A 16,626-nucleotide genomic window follows, 5' to 3' on the forward strand; every position below is an offset into this window, starting at 1 on the left:
CCCTTTTAGTCCAGCAGGCTTTGGACCTCTTTCTCACAGGAATGCTTACCTAGCACCTTCACTCCTGGTTTTTTCTACTGGACTGTAAAAACCATTGCTAGCTCCAGGTTTCTGGGAGGGCTGAGGGCAAGCCTGGGCTTCAGACAAGCCTAGGCCTCAGACAAGCACCTCCCAATGGTGCATTGGGGCCTTTTGCTCCCCAGGCTTACCAGAGATGATGGGTGGGAGCAAGGGGAGTCCTCAGTGGTGGCCGCAGTTCCTCCATTTCTCCCCATGGGAAGAGCTTAGGAACATAGGACGCTGCCTTATACCAAGTCAGACCTTTGGTCCATCTAGCTCAATATTGTCTACACAGGCTGGCAGTGGCTTTGCCAAGGTTGCAGGCAAGATTCTTTCTCTCAGCCCTGTCTTAGAGATGCCAAAGAGGGAACTTGGAATCTTCTTCATGAAAGCATGCAGCTCCACCCCCTAAGGGGAATATCTTCCAATGCTCACATGCAGTCTCCCATTCCAATGCAAACCAGGGTGGAACCTACTTAGCAAAGGGGACAATTCATGCTTGCTACCATAAGACCAGCTCTCCTCCACTGAGGAGGAATTGGAGCTGCTGCTGCAGCCCCTCCCCACCCCACGCGTGCACGCACACACACACACACACACATTCATTGAAGGGGATGGTGGATGGGAAGAAGAGAAGCAGCAGTCACTGCTGCCAAGTTGCTCATCTCCTTCTCCTCCCACCGACCTTCCACACTGGCCAATAGGATTTCTCCCAAACATCCTTGCAAGGCTTCAGGGGCTTTGGGGGAGAAAACCCAGTTGGCACTATTGCCACTGAGGAGTCCTGAGGTTAGCACAGCCAGATGGGCCCTCTGACAGGTGTGGATGTGGACCCTTGGCATGCACAGACAACTTCTGATGTCAGTAAAAACTCTTCTGTTCTGAAGGACCTTTGAGATTAGTCTTGTTTCAGTGTGATTGTTTTCTGCTACTGGGGATTGCTTAATGGTTATGACTGCATCTGTTCCTGCATAGATACTGTAGACTCTTATTATGTTAGCTGTTTGGGGTGTTCAGTGTAAACAGAAAAGCAGAATATAAAAGTTTCAAAATGAATACATAAATTTAAAGAATTTCAGCCTCCTCTCACTCCAGTTAGCAGCTTTAAGCTTTATTGTAGACGGGGTGGTGGGGTGTTTTTTTTTTTGGGGGGGGGTTGTTAACATTAATGCCAAAATAAATTATTCCAATATAATAGGCCGCTATTATCCTATATTGCATCTTCCATGTATTCAGCCAAAATTACTGTATTCAATACAATGTCTTCCTTTTTGCAGTAAAGCTTACAATTCTAACCTCCCCCTGCATCATTTATGTTCTGATTTTAGATGGTTCCAAATAAAGCAAATAGTGATTGTATAATGTATTGTGTTTTATTATTCCAGAATGAAATAAACAGACTCCATTTTTGTACAAATTTGTCATCATTTGTCTTTCTTCCCTAACTTTTACAAAGTTGATCAATTTTACTAAACAAGCTACATCTGAGATTTCTGTCAGCCAATCGAACACCATTGGTCAATTGATGCTTTGCTCATTTTTGCTAATTGATAATCTGGCAGCTGTCAACAGACGTATAATTAGCTTTCTGCCTTCAGTCAATGTTGCTGACTTAATATTACCAAAAAAAGCAGAACTAGTGGGTTGAAAGATAGTTACAGTGTATATTCCAGTCTTTTCTTCAACACTCAAAGACCAATAAAGACAGTCAGTCAGTCTTTATTATGGTCTTTGACCAATAACACAACATCTAAAACAACATAAAAAATTAAACATAACCATATTAATAACATAAGTGTACATTGAATCTAGCCATTACCGAGCAGAATGAGACGAGCTCGTATTGCAGAACAACATAATTTTGCCACTGTGTGTGTGATAGATGAATTCACATCTATTAGCAGATATCTGGTGTAGAATTCATCCGATTGACCTGGCAGATTATGTAAAAGAGAGTCAATTAACCTTCGCCTAAGGTCTACATAAAAGACACACCACAGGAACACACCCTGCTAACTGGCAAAGAAGCACCTTTTACCGTGGTGATTCTCTTTATTTAGCAGGGGGAGAGTAACTGGCCCTATCCACCCTCAGCACAGTACATCCAGTGACTGTTGCTGGTGCCTATCTTATGTTTCGTTTTAGAATGTGAGCCCTTTGGGGACAGGGAGCCATCTTATTTATTTATTATTTCTCTGTGTAAACCGCCCTGAGCTATTTCTGGAAGGGCAGTATAGAAATTGAAATAATAATAATAATAATAATAATAATAATAATAATAATAATAATAATGTGCAACTGATTCAATCTCATCAGAGTTACAGAGGCAATATCTCTGTTCAGCTGGGATTCTATTGTATCTACCAGCCAAGAATTCTGAAGGGAGAGCATTCATACAAGCCCTCGAAAGGGCACATCAATGTTTGGGGAAAGTTAGGAGAAACAGATAATCTGCTGGGCCCAATAAAGTCTTATTTTTGGACATTCTCAAAAAAACTGAAATATATTCACACCAGTATGTCCACACCTCCAACACTTGTCATCTTACTTTGCATAAATATAACCAAGCATTTTTGGTGTTAATAAGAATGTTAGCCTAAGCAGCGCCATTTTGAACCTCAGACTACCCCTCCCCTGTATGTAGGGTCACTAGTTAAAATGACTGCTTTAACTGCCTGCTTAGCTAAGCCTTTTGCTTGCAACAATGTGTGAATTACCCCTACTTCCCATAATAAAGAAGGAGAATGGCCTTTTGTTCTGTGGCTGCAGGAGATAACCAATACACAAAGCAAACTACAGAGGGATAGTGAGTGTGCTAACGAATGTCACCTACATTTGTCCAGATGCTGCTTGGGCAGAAGTGGCTCTATCTATAGATAAGGGAAAGCGAGGTATTCATGGCTGTTGGGCAAAGATATGTACTAACCAGGGGCGTAGCTAGGGAGAGGGGGCTAAGTTCATCCCTCTCTCTGGTGGCCCCAACCAGAGTGAAGGAGATAATGAAGAAAATAGGGAGGGGTGGATCTGGAGGGCCCTCAGGAGCCTGTGTTCTTTGAACCCTTTCGCTCAATCATAGCTACGCCCCTGGTACTAACTCATGCTCTTTAAAAGTTACTAATGCTAACATAAATTGACGAACAAAGGTGGGGGTGGGTGGGAACAGCCTGTTATGTGATCAAAAGTGTAATGCTGTAATGCTCAAAAGAGGAATGTATAAAACCTCTTCCTGGAGCATAAAAGGTGCCCTGGCTTTGAAAGTTTACTCCTCTGCACAGACAATAAAGATATATTAACCTTCCACCCTGCCATGTTAATTGGGCAAAAGCACGTCAGGCTAGAGCCTGGTTTCAGGTTTCAGGTAACAAGAACCTAAGGACAGCCCTGCTGGATCAGGCCCAAGGCCTATCTCGTCCAGCATCCTGTTTCACTCAGTGGCCCGCCAGATGTCACTGATCACCATAAGACCCATTTATAAACATTCTCCTTCAAATTATAGTTATGAACTGCCCTGAGACTTTGGTTTGGGGCGGTATAGAAATGTATTAAATAAATAAATATAAATATAAATTAATGTTCTGATTTTAGGGGTCCTTTGGGGAAACAGTGATCTACTACATCCAGACTAATGTGCTAGGGCAAGGGTGTTGCCAGTTTTCACAGCAGCAGATGGGGCTGCAGCTCAGCAGTGGAGCACATGACATCTCCAGGCAGGCTGGGAGAGAGTCCTGCCTGAAACCTTGGAGAGCCACTGCTGGCCAATGTAGACAATACTGAGCTAGGTGGACCAAGGGCCTGACTTGGTATAAGGCAGCTTCCTGTCTTCCCATGGTTGCATAATGTATTTCTCAACTGGTTGTGCAGCCTTGTAAAACACTCAGAGCTAGTGTGGTGTAGTGGTTAGAGTGCTGGACTAGGACCGGGGAGACCCGAGTTCAAATCCCCATTCAGCCATGATACTAGCTGGGTGACTCTGGGTCAGTCACTTCTCTCTCAGCCTAGCCTACTTCACAGGGCTATTGTGAAAGAGAAACTTAAGTATGTAGTACACCGTTCTGGGCTGCTTGGAGGAAGAGAGGGATATAAATGTAATAATAATAATAATAATAATATGAACTGGAAAAGGACATCTACTAGCTGCACAATGATACAGAGCACTACAACTTTATGCCGCTCCATAGATGGCATAAATATGCACAATGTGTCTCAATGTGCTAGTGAAAAACTAATCTGGTTATGAATCCATGATTTTAGAGAGATTTGAAAATGAGGAGAGCTGGTCTTGTGGTAACCATCATGACTTGTCTCCTTTGCTAAGCAGGGTACACCCTGGTTGCATATGAATGGGAGTCTACATGAGTGAGCATTATGAGATATTTCACTTAGGGGATGGAGCCGCTCTGGGAAGAGCAGAAGGTTCCAAGTTCCCTTCCTGGCATTTCCAAGATAGGGCTGAGAGAAATTCCTGCCTGCAGCCTTGGAGAAGCCGCTGCCAGTCTGTGCTGTAGACAAGACTAAGCTAGATGGACCTATGGTCTGACTCCATACAAGACAGCTTCCCATGTTCCTATGAGGTCCAAGTCTCATCATTAATGGTTGGTCAATATCTTTTTATATTTAACTTGATATTTGCTTCTGTCTCTGAATGCATGGTTATATGGCTTTAAAAAACAACAACCCTTCTACTGTGATGGATGATCTCCAATTGGTAATTGACAGAGGAAGTGTGACTCTGTTGGTCCTTTTGGACCTCTTGGCGGCTTTCGATACTATCAACCACAGTATCCTTCTGGAGCGTCTGAGGGGGCTGGGGGTGGGAGGCACTGCTTTGTGGTAGTTCCTCTCCTATCTCTTGGGCAGATTCCAGATGGTGTCTCTCGCGGACTGTTCTTCAAAATCTGAACTTCGGTATGGTCAGGGCTCCATATGGTCTCCGATGTTGTTTAACATCTACATGAAACCGCTGGGAGAGATCATCAGGAGGTTTTGTGCAGAGTGTTATCAGTATGCTGATGACACCCAAATCTATTTCTCCATGTCAACGTCATCAGGAGAAGGCATCACCTCCCTAAATGCCTGCTTGGAGGCAGTGATGTTCTGGATGAGAGGTAACAAGCTGAGACTGAATCCAGATAAGATGGAGGTACTTATTCTGCTGCGGGGCCGGAACTCGGGAGATGATTTTGATCTGCCTGTTCTGGATGGGATCACACTTCCCCAGAATGAACATGTATGTAGTCTAGGGATGCTTCCAGACACAAAAGTCTACCTGGTGTCCCAGGTTGAGGCAGTGACCAAAGTGCCTTTTATCAGCTTCGGCTGATATGCCAACTGCGACCATTTCTTGAGATAAATGAACTCAGAACAGTAGTACATCTGCTGGTCACCTCCAGACTTAACTACTGCAATGCGCTCTATGTGGGGCTGCCTTTGTACGTAGTCCAGAAACTACAGTTAGTCCAGAATGATGGCGCCAGATTGGTTTCTAGGTCATCTCGGAGATACCATGTCACTCCCATCTTAAAAGATCTACACTGGCTGCCGCTAACTTTCCGGGCAGAGTACAAGGTTTTGGTTATAACCTATAAAGCTCTAAAAAGCTTGGGCCCTGCATATTTAAGAGAATGGGGCGATTCTCACGACCAACAAAAATCGGGCTAGGAGAGCCTAGCCCGATTTTTGTTGGTCGTAAGAACCATCGGGCTTGCAGCCGAGCCTGGTGGTTCTTGAGTGGGTAACCCGCTCGAGAACCCCTGCTAAAAAGCAGGTTTGCGGAGCGAGCACTCCAGCAAACCTGCTTTTTAAGCTTGTGAGTAGCCGCGGCGCGGCTTCGCACCATGCCTACTCATGAGTAGATCCCCGGCCGGGAGGCAAAAAGCCACCTCCCGGCTTGGGGGTCTCCCCAGTATGACCTGCGCGCTCGTGCAGGGCATATTGGGGCTTGCGGGGGCCATGTGGCCCCCACTCCCCCCACCCCCCACCAGCTCCGTCACGGAGTTAGCCATTGTGTGGGTGGCCAATCCGGCTGCCCAGGGATCCCTGCCTGCTCGTCTGCGGGGAGAGCGGGCTTAGCCCGCTCTCCCCGCAGTTTTAACAAAAGCAGGTCTCATGGATCGTGACACCCGCCTCAATGTCTTCTTCGCTATGAAACACACTGCCCATTGAGATCATCTGGAGAGGTTCGTCTGCAGTTGCCATCGGCTCATCTGGTGGCTACTCGGGGACGGGCCATCTCCATTGCTGCCCCAAGGCTTTGGAACACACTTTCTGCTGAAATATGAGCCTCCCCATCTCTTACAACTTTTAAAATGGCAGTCAAGACACATTTGTTCACCCAGGCTTTTAATTAGATATTGTAATTGTGTTTTAATAGTTTTAACATTTTAAATTTTAATTGCTGAAATGTTTTAATCTTTTATTGGCTGTTTTTATTGTTTTGTAAACCACCCAGAGAACTTGTGTTTTGGGCGGTATAAAAATGTATTAAATAAATAAATACTATAGCACTATTGCTAAATATGGCATGTAAATAGCCATAGGAACCCTGGCTAAAAGCCACTTTAGCAAGCAAAAGGCTGTCTCAACAATCTGGTAAAACAACATTGAAAAATCCTTATCACACTCATATCTGTGAACAGAAATGTCCCACGTTGGCGAGATATGACATTTGAATCATATAGCTCTCCCTGCAACTTAACACTGAAGGCTCCAGCCAAGTAATGACTTCAATATTTTCATCCTTCCTCTCACTTCAAATTCTCTTGGAGGGTGTAATTTACCTGTGATGGGTTTTGTGATTAATTAGCAGAGCATTAAAGAAACTAGCCACTTCAGTTACAGAGTAGAATGCAGAGTTTAGTTGTTGCAGCTATTTAGAGAAGACCTGTGGAGATTCTTGTAGAATCTAAATGCTAAGTAGATTTATTGGTGAAGTACCCTCTGGATAGGAAAGACCCAATCCTATAGGCTACATAATGAATATGTAGGGGGAGAGAGAGAGAGAGATGTTTCCATCTGCTCTCTAAGAGGAAGGCAAGGGATTCTCACTCATCTCAGGAAATGCCTGAGGAGTCAAGGCAGGGGTCATAGAGTAGAGGTAAAGCAGGGCCAGGTAAGGAGACCATCACTAGCTACCTCTACTGCCAGTGCCTTTAGTGGTCATTGGGACAGTTGGTGCAAAAGGTCAATGCACTGGAACTCCATCTCCAATAAATTCTACCCCCCATAGCCTTTTACCACCACCATCTAGAAAGCTCACATGGGGTGGCAGCAATGGGGTGGGGACCAGAGGGCTTTACCCAGAACCCTCTCACACTTGACCAGTTTCATTAGATGACCCCACATTCTTGTGTTACAAAACAGTTTTAAAAACACACAAAACTTCTACCTACTTGCCTTATACCAAAACATTCCTGGGCAACCACATACTGTTATGGATGATATCATTCTGGTAGAAAAGATTGTAACTCCAATAATTAGATTTCTGTTTGGCTTAGGAGAGCTCTGCTTGTTTTTCTAGATGTATTTCCATATACAGCACTAGGTTTGGCAAAGCATAGAGTGCAGCAAGAATGTTAAAATGTGTGTGCTGTACTCAGGAGTCGCTATAAAGGGCATTTTCCAGCAGCCTTAGTGGAATTTCATCCTTTGCACTACCAGGAAATGAAACCCAGTCTGTATGCAGTATTTTTTTTTAAAGGATATAAACCCTAGCTAGTTTCTTTTTTAAAAAAACTTTTTGAAAATGATCCTTTTGAACCATATATTTTGCTAACAACCATTGATAGCCCTATTGGTTAATTTAAAGATTCTCAAACTTGAGTCCCTAGATGCTGTTGGACTACACTTCCCATCACCCCCAGCCACAACAGCAAAAGGCGGGGGATGATGGGAGCTGTGGTCCAACAAGATCTGGAGATCCACATTTGAGAACTCATGGGTTAGTTATACACAGACAACTGTACACATCTGGTAAAGGGGGAAATATAAATGTAGGAATATAGGAACAGAGGAAGCTGCCATATACTGAGTCAGATCATTGGTCTATCTAGCTCAATATTGTCTACACAGACTGACAGCGGCTTCTCCAAGGTTGCAGGCAGGAATCTCTCTCAGCCCTATCTTGGAGATGCTGCCAGGGAGGGAACCTTGATGCTCTTCCTAGAGCGGCTCCATCCCCTAAGAGGAATATCTTACAGTGCTCACATGTAGTCTCCCATTCAAATGCAACCAGGGCAGACCCTGTTTAGCTAAGGGAGCAAGTCATGCTTGCTACCACAAGACCAGGGGCATAGCAAGCTTGGAGTGGGCCCAGAGACAAGATTTTAAAATCCCCCCCACCTCAAACATGCTGTTCTGGTAGCTCCAGTTCTTAACACTCACATCAATTTCGGAGGATGAATATAACAGAAGGAAGCCCAGGTGGTGGGCGGCGGGGGGGGGGGTGTCAATCATGTGACTTCCCTCTGGGGGTGGGGCCAAGGCAGTGGGCCCCCAGACAACTGTCTCCCCTTGCCCTATTATAGTTATGCCCCTGCACAAGACCAGAAAACATTTTCTTCTTAGATTTCCTATAGAAATAAATTTGTGACCTTTTCTCTTGAAATGTGATTTAATAATATTAAGAATAACTAGCTGATCCGGCGCAGGGCATCTGTGCCCCTAGTCCCCCCACCCCTGCCGCTTTTTTGCTTGCCTGCCCCCACCACATACTTCCCTGCCACCCGTCTTCTTCTCCCCCTGCTTGCAGCCTTCTTCTTCTTCTTCTTCTTCTTCTTCTTCTTCTTCTTCTTCTTCCCTGCCCCCCTCTTCCTTCCTGCTCTTCGCGGCCACTTGGCCACCTGCGGCTGCTCAGGCCACCCGTCTTCCGGGCCTGCCTGCCATTTGCCACTGCTGCGGCCGCCTGCCTGCTGGGTCCACCTGCCATTCGCAGCCGCTCTGGCCGCCCGTCTGCCAGCCTCCCCCCCTGCCAGTCTGGCTGCCCACCTGCCAGGGCTGCTTGCCTGTCCTCTGGCCCCCTGTCTTCTCCCCACCCCCACTCTCAGCCAGCCATTCACCAGGCCACCACTTCTCCCCGCCCACCCCTCTTGGCAGCCAGCCGTTCACTGGGCCACCGCTTCTCTCCCCCCCACTCAGTCCCCAGCACTAATTGTGGGAGCTGCCACACATGGGATTAGCGATAGGTACACCTAAGATAATTAAATATATAGAAGAGAGTGTTAGTGCCTTTCATACAGAGCAAAGTTCCCTGTGCATTGTAATGGAATGGGTGCATAGCTGAACAAAAGCACCCTTTGCAGAAATGCAGAAATTGTGCAAACATTCCTGCACAAAGGATGGCCTTTGGAAATAATGGCCAGCTGTTGGACATCTGCATTTGTGCGATTTTTAGCTTACTTTCCTAAAGGAAAGCAAGCTTATGAGATCACAAGGCTGTGTGTGTGTGTGTGTGTGTGTGTGTCCCTATCAACTTTGCAATGCCTGTACCGATTTGGAACAAATTTGTTACTGTTGTAGGGACACATAGGGACACCTCAATGGCTAAGTTTTTGAAGATGTCATCCACCCCATTTCAAGATGGTAGATGCATGAACATTTCAGGCAGAAGTGGGCTAACTTGTGAGGATGGTTATTATCAATTAAGATTATAGTGAAAGGAAGTAGGCAGATTAGTTCTTACATGAACGTCTTGTTGCATTTGCACAAATAATGCTCTTGTGAAACGGCACACACATTTCATGGCAATGTGCCCAGAACTTTGCACTTTATGCAAGCCACTACTACTACTACTACTACTACTACTACTACTACTACTACTACTAATTACTATTTATATACCACTTTTTGACAAGTTCTCAAAGCAGTTTATATAGAAAAAGAATAATAAAGATAATGAAGCAAGCTTATGCAGGTATCTGCATATCCTATTTACTGTGTAAACTGCCCTGAGCCATTTTTGGAAGGGCATTATAGAAATCAAATGAATGAATGAATGTGTGTATGTATGAATATCCCTAGATTCTTCTTCAGTGTAATTCAGAAGAGGTGTTGGGAGAAGAGACATAAATCAGTGACTTTAATGAAGAACCACCCAAGGACCTTTTGTAAAGGGTGGTATATAAATGCACTAAATAAAATAAAATAAAATAAAATAAACAGCATCATGCTATTGCTTGGTGCAAAGGAAAATTCCTGCCAAGAATGGCCAGGGATGCAAACAGTATTCTGTGACATTTTATAAATGTATACTCCACCTTTCCAGTTCTAGGAAAAGCTGGTGTTCTGAGTCATGCTGTTCTATTGTGTAAAACAGAGAAATTGCTTGGCAGACACGGGGCATTGGTAAGGGACCATTGGCAGTCTACTCTTCCAAGCAGCTGTAACCTGAGTCACATGCCGTTTGCCAGGTTGGCTGCAAAACCCAGATTTCTTCTCCCCTTATTGTTTTTCCTGAGTCTGTAATGCATGTGTGTAACTAAAGCTGAACAGCAGCAGTTTGGGGTTTTGCTGGGGAACTGGTGCAGGCATTTTCTGAACCCACAGCCCTTTGGGACAAGCACCATCTGTTTCCTGAATCACAATGTAAAACAGTAAATATAATCCAGAAATAAAATGAAACAGGACAGATATATATATATATATATATATATATATATATATATATATATATATATATATATATATCCAGCACAGTATAGAAGATATTAAAGGATTCTGATAAAGATGCACAGCGTCACTCACACAAAACACCCTCCCACTGTCACTCCGAGTGCTGATGGGCTGGTGAGTGCTGCAGAAGCAGTAGCACCACATCCTCCTCTGAATATTTATATACTGCTTTCAACCAAAGTGCTCAAAGTGGTTTACATGGATACATAAATTTGAAAAATGATTCCTTGCCCCAAAGGGCTCTAGAGGAAACATAAAACAGACACCAGCAACAGTCACTGGAGGGGCACATACATATATACGAAGCTACCATATACCAAGTCAGACCATTGGTCCATCTAGCTTAGTATCATCTACACAGAATGGCAGCAGCTTCTCCAAGGCGGCAGGCAGGGAGTCTCTCTCAGCCCTGTCTGGAGATGCCAGGGAGGGAACTTGGAACCTTTTGCATGCAAGCATGCAGATGATCTTCCCATAGCAGCCCCATCCCCTAAGGGGAATATTTTAGAGTGCTCCCACATGCAGTCTCCCTTTCAAATCAGAACCAGGGCAGACCCTGCCTAGCACAGGGGACAAGTCATGCTTGCTACCACAAGACCAGCTCTTCTCCCATGATGCTGTACTGGGGTTGGATAGGGCCAGTTGCTAAATATAAGGTGCCTTTATGCTTAGTTAGCAGGGTGCAGCGCGGAGGGGCCATGCCCATGAACAGCAGGAGCAAGGAAACACCAATGGGAGTGTGACCCTCTGTTCCCTGCTCACAGTCCTCCCAGGTGCACCTGGTTGGCCACTCCATGAGGCAGGTAACTGGACGGGATGGCCTTTGGCCTGATCCAGCAGGGTTTTTTTTTTTTTGCATGTTCTTTTGTAAGCCAGTATTTTTAGCATCAGTGATTTTCTTTAACTCAATGTACCGCCTTCGTTTGTTGTTGTAGCTACTGATCCATAAGCCATTGCTATAATTCTTTGAAACAGAGCGACTTGGACTCATATATCCTGCTGCTGTTTTCTCCCATAATCTATTGCAGAAACAGTAACAGACAGACTCAATGCGGCTGCTATTTTTCAGCCTGAGATATGCCTTCAAGGGTCTTTTTTCATCCATTCAGACACAGAACCTAATGTGCCACATTCTTCGTACGTGTCTGCCATACAACTGAAGGTCAGGTTATAGATCTAGGGAAAAGGTATGTTATTATCAGTTGCCTTTCGATTCTGGTAAATTTTTATGCAGGAGGAGAAGGAGGACATCATCACCCATTTGTCTTCCTGCAGCCAGTTTAATGTCAGCTCTGGTGTATGTGGAAATCAAAGGGAAGTTTGTCATAGCCTTAAGGGAACAGATAGAGGTACCAAGAGTCCAGTCCGGAGCATTTAAATTAATTAGCATAGTCTTCCATATCAGGAAAAATGAAATCATAAATCAGAGCATGACATGGCTGTGAAAGAGGAAGCTTGTCAGGAAATCTGTAGCTAAAAGCCAGTATAAATCAGAACACTGGCATTGCACATTAAGGTAGATTATTTTATTGCCCATCTCTAAAAGAGTCTCCCATGAGCAGCGACACTGTCCACGAAGCTGCTTGCCTTACACCAAACCCCCGTAATTCTATATATTCTTGATTTAAATCATTTACTACTCGATTAAACATAATGGTCTTATTATACAGTGACAATCTGCTGTCACAGCCAACAGGACATAAAAATTTGCAAGACAAACTGCAGACACTGCGTTGGGTTACGAAATATTGAGGCTGTGTGCCTGAAGGGAATCGGAGAACAATTCTTATGAGGTGGCTAATCAATACATAAAATTAATTGATTAATTAATTAATTATCTACAGGTTTAGAATAAATGTATTAATAAATAATCAATACATTATTTATTTCAATTTTTTTTTCATTTGTACCCTGCTCTTCCTCCAAGGAGCCCAGTGTTGTGTACATGGTTACGTTTGTCCTCACAGCCACCCTGTGGCTGTCATGCTTGCAACCACAAGACCAGCTCTCCTCTATGGGACCAGCTCTCCTCAAGCTCACCACTTGATTGATCTTTTTGACAGAGATGACCAGAGAGACACCCGGCGTCCTGACAACCTGCCCCAGCTGCCTCACCTCAAGACTCACACCTCCCCGACCAGAGACTTCACCCCACAAGAAGCTGACACCAGACTGTGAAGAGCCAACACTGCGCTTGGAAAGGGCAGCATCCATTACAGCCTGCTGAAGCAACACAACCCAGGCTGTCTGGTGCTGGCTGCCATCTTCCGTTCCTGCAAGTGCTTCCGACAGGGGCATAGCAAAGTTGGAATGGGCCCAGAGACAAGATTTTAAGATGGGCACTGATATACACAAACAGACTTCAAAATATATAGTGCACTCACACTCACATCCCCATTATGAATACGGTGAATATCTAGTTCACATTGAATCTAGTTCACAGGGACAGATCCAGCAGGAAATTACAGGGGGTGCAACAAGAATTCCCCCCATAAAAGATCCACCCCCCATATACAGAGGCGTATCTAGGGAAAATAGCACCTAGGGCAAGCAGTGAAATTGCGCCCCCTGTGCAAACATCCCACACCCATCTTTCAGATAACTTTACCATAATATCAGCTCAAAAATACAAGTCGAGCTCATTAATCTTTTAATATTTCAAAAACTATTTAACACTGGACGTAGCCAACCAAAAAAAATGCTGGAAAACTACAAATTTCAGTATGCTGGAGCTCATGAAATACCCAAATACTATGTGGAGGTGTACTTGGGAAACTAAAATTGCCTCTCTAATTCTTTACTATGCATTGTAGCTTCACCATTACATAAGTTTTAAAAATAAATGGAGAATTTGACTTTTCCCAGATACTCTGAAAATAATTAAAGGATACGCAGAGTAAACTGTGTCACTGCTTGGAATATATTCTAGTATTTCAGAAAGACAGTTAAAATGAGAGAAAGAGAGCAAGAAACTTCCACCGAGCCTTAATACTAAGGATTTCACACTGATTCAAAGACAAATTCACCATTAATAGCCATATTATTAAGACATCACATTTAACTCACTTATCACAAGAAGCAAAGTAAGAGCAAATGAATACAATCCTAGCTCATAAGCTTCAGCTCAGTATTCACAAGCCCTGATTCTCTGTACATAGTGCCAGTCTGAATATGTGTACAGTGTCTTATATTATATTATTTTTTAAAAATTTTTTAATCTGTAGCCCCTTTGGAGGGCTTCCAAAAGGCCATGGGGGGTCTGCAAAGGTTCTCCCACCCCCCGCTGGCCTCTAGGGCCTTGCAGGGACCATTTGAGCATGTGCGGTGGCCATTTTAAAAATAATCTTTTTTTAAAAAAATGGCTGCCTAAAAACAAAATGGCCACCACGCATGCTCAAATGGCATCTGCAAAGCTTGGCATGGCCTAGGGATTCACAGAGGCCATTTGAGCATGCACGGTGACCATTTTGTTTTCAGCAGCCATTTAATTTTTTTTTAAAAAAATTACAAAATGGTGCCCCCTTCAAATGGCGCCCGGGGCACGTGCCCTGCCTGCCCTACCCTAGATACGCCCCTGGCCATATAAATATTGGGGCTTGGATTTTCTCTTGCAAATGCACTATGCCAGGGGGTGTCAAACTAAAATTCGGTAGTGGGCCAGATTAAATTCTGATGCACCTCTGGTGAGCCATACATAGCCTTGCACCCACCTCACACCACCTATCTTCCTCCTCCTGCTCTTTCTCTTATTCCTCCCCCCCACCACTTAAATTATCTGAATTCAATACTTTTTGCTCTAAAATACACTCAGGGAAAGATTGATTTTTTCCTATTTTTAAAAGAAATTCAGAACATTCCTGCTAATACCAGCTTTTGCATGGAAAATCCTATCAGTCTTCCTCTCTCCCTTACAAAGGTGTTGATAGGTACTTAAAAGATCCAGGGCTTGGGCCCACAGCCTCCCCACATTTTGATAATGAAACCCTTTCATGCTCTCTTAAAAGTATTCAACATTCTCCTACCCACTAGCTTGCCTCACAGCTAAAAATGAATCTCCTTTTTCTCCGGCATCAGATTTCTCCTGTATCCTATGCACACAGCTGAGAACCAGTGTGGTGTAGTGATTAGAGCGTCAAGACTAGGATTGGGGGACTTGTGTCCTCCGTTCAGTCATGAAACTCACTGTGGGACTTTAGCTGAGACACTCTCTCTCCCCTCCAAACCTGCCTCACAGTATTGTTGTGAGGATAAAAGTGGGGAGGAAGAACATGTACACTACCCTGAGCTCTTTGGAGGAAGAACAGCATGTGTGTCATTCTGATACACACACACACACACACACACACACACGACTTTTAGCCACATGCACTCCAATCCTAAGCATGTACTCAGAAGCACATTCAAATAGTGTTTTTCCCCCAATCACAGCAGCATGCAATTCAGTTTGATCTTTTATTTAGTACATTTCATTTAAGCAAGAAAATCATATGAAAAAAAAAATATGCAACTATAGTATATGTCTATATACTACAGTATATATACAATGTATAGTGTGTCTATACACTACAGAAAGAAAAGCCACTATTTTGATTTCAAATAGGACAGCAGAATGTCATATATGGAATTACCCCAATTTTGCAGAATTTAAAGACAACCAATCATTTCATATGCAATTTAATAAAGAGTTTCTTGTGAACTGATTTGCAAGGCCTTATTTTGAAGCAAGTGTACACAGTAGAAAAATAGACTTTTGGTGAGGAAGCATGCTACAAGCACAAAGCAAAATAAAATAAAATAGTAATATTTAAAGGGGGAAACATGTTAAGAGAACCATTTCCTCATATTTTGCTATTTAAGCCATTGTGAGAACTCTGTTGCTAAAAAAGCAGCATATAAATATTTTTAAGGGGGGGGGGAGAAAGCAACACACACAGAGACCAGATTAGAGCTATAAGCAGTGTAACTTCGGGAATAAAAAGGAACAAAAACAAAAACAGATTCATTTTGTCAGAACACGCGCCCCCCCCCCATTCTTTTCAAAGCTTTAAAAACTTTTGCACTAACTAATTTCCTCACAACAAGGTATACTGTTGGGATGGAGAGGGGTTTTCTTACAAGTTTGCACTAGAATAGTTTTGGCAACTTTGAAAATGTTTTGTTTGGTTTAAAGCTTAAGAATTCTCTCTCTCTCTCTCTCTCTCTCTCTCTCTCTCACACACAACACACACACACACTACACACACACACACACACAGGATGAGACTTCTCTCACATGTACAACACACACATGGTTCATGGGGGTGGGGGGAGAGAGTGAGCAACATGGCAGCTTAACCAAGGGAAACAAATCACAAACAAACAAAACAAACAGCAAAGGGTTGATTTTTACAACATGTCTTCTTACTTTCGTTCTTGGAGGAAGATCACCAGCCCAACACCCAGCTTCCTCAGCTCTGCAGTTACATACAAATTCCAAACGGGGGGAGGAGCACAAGACGCCAGGAGAACCAATAGGGCTGGGAGAAAAGTTAACCCTTTTTTTACTCTCTGCCACCTTATTTTATTTATTATTTCTCTATGTAAACTGCTTTGGAAACTTTTTATGAAAAGCAGTATGTAAATATTTGTTGTTGTTGTTGCTCCTGCCAATCTCCAAGAGACTCGATATTAATTCATAGGGGGTGCAACACGAGTGGGCAGGGAGTCATGTGACGTGCCTCTGGGGGGGCCTTTGAGGCAGTGGGGCCCTGAGATAACTGTCTCCCCTTGCCTAATGGTAGTTATTCCCCCAGCTTCCGACGCATGCCCACAGCCTGGAAGAAGGCCATGACTGTCTTGGCCCACAAGAAAGGTGACCCCACTCACCACAGTAATTGGAGCCCCATCTCTCTGTGCAGCACC

At 43.9% G+C, this 16,626-nt stretch overlaps 1 long non-coding RNA gene across 1 annotated transcript in view; it reads right to left on the minus strand.

Moving 5' to 3' along the window:
• LOC128336811 (uncharacterized) overlaps positions 1 to 16,192 on the minus strand; it is a 31,480-nt gene extending 15,288 nt beyond the window's left edge. Inside the window, exon 1 of the long non-coding RNA XR_008312099.1 lies at positions 16,130 to 16,192. This is a non-coding gene — a long non-coding RNA (uncharacterized LOC128336811). The remainder of the gene's footprint in view (positions 1 to 16,129) is intronic.
• Between the last annotated feature and the right edge of the window lie 434 nt (positions 16,193 to 16,626).

Source organism: Hemicordylus capensis, chromosome 1 (genome assembly GCF_027244095.1).
Source record: "Hemicordylus capensis ecotype Gifberg chromosome 1, rHemCap1.1.pri, whole genome shotgun sequence".
NCBI lineage: Eukaryota > Metazoa > Chordata > Lepidosauria > Squamata > Cordylidae > Hemicordylus > Hemicordylus capensis.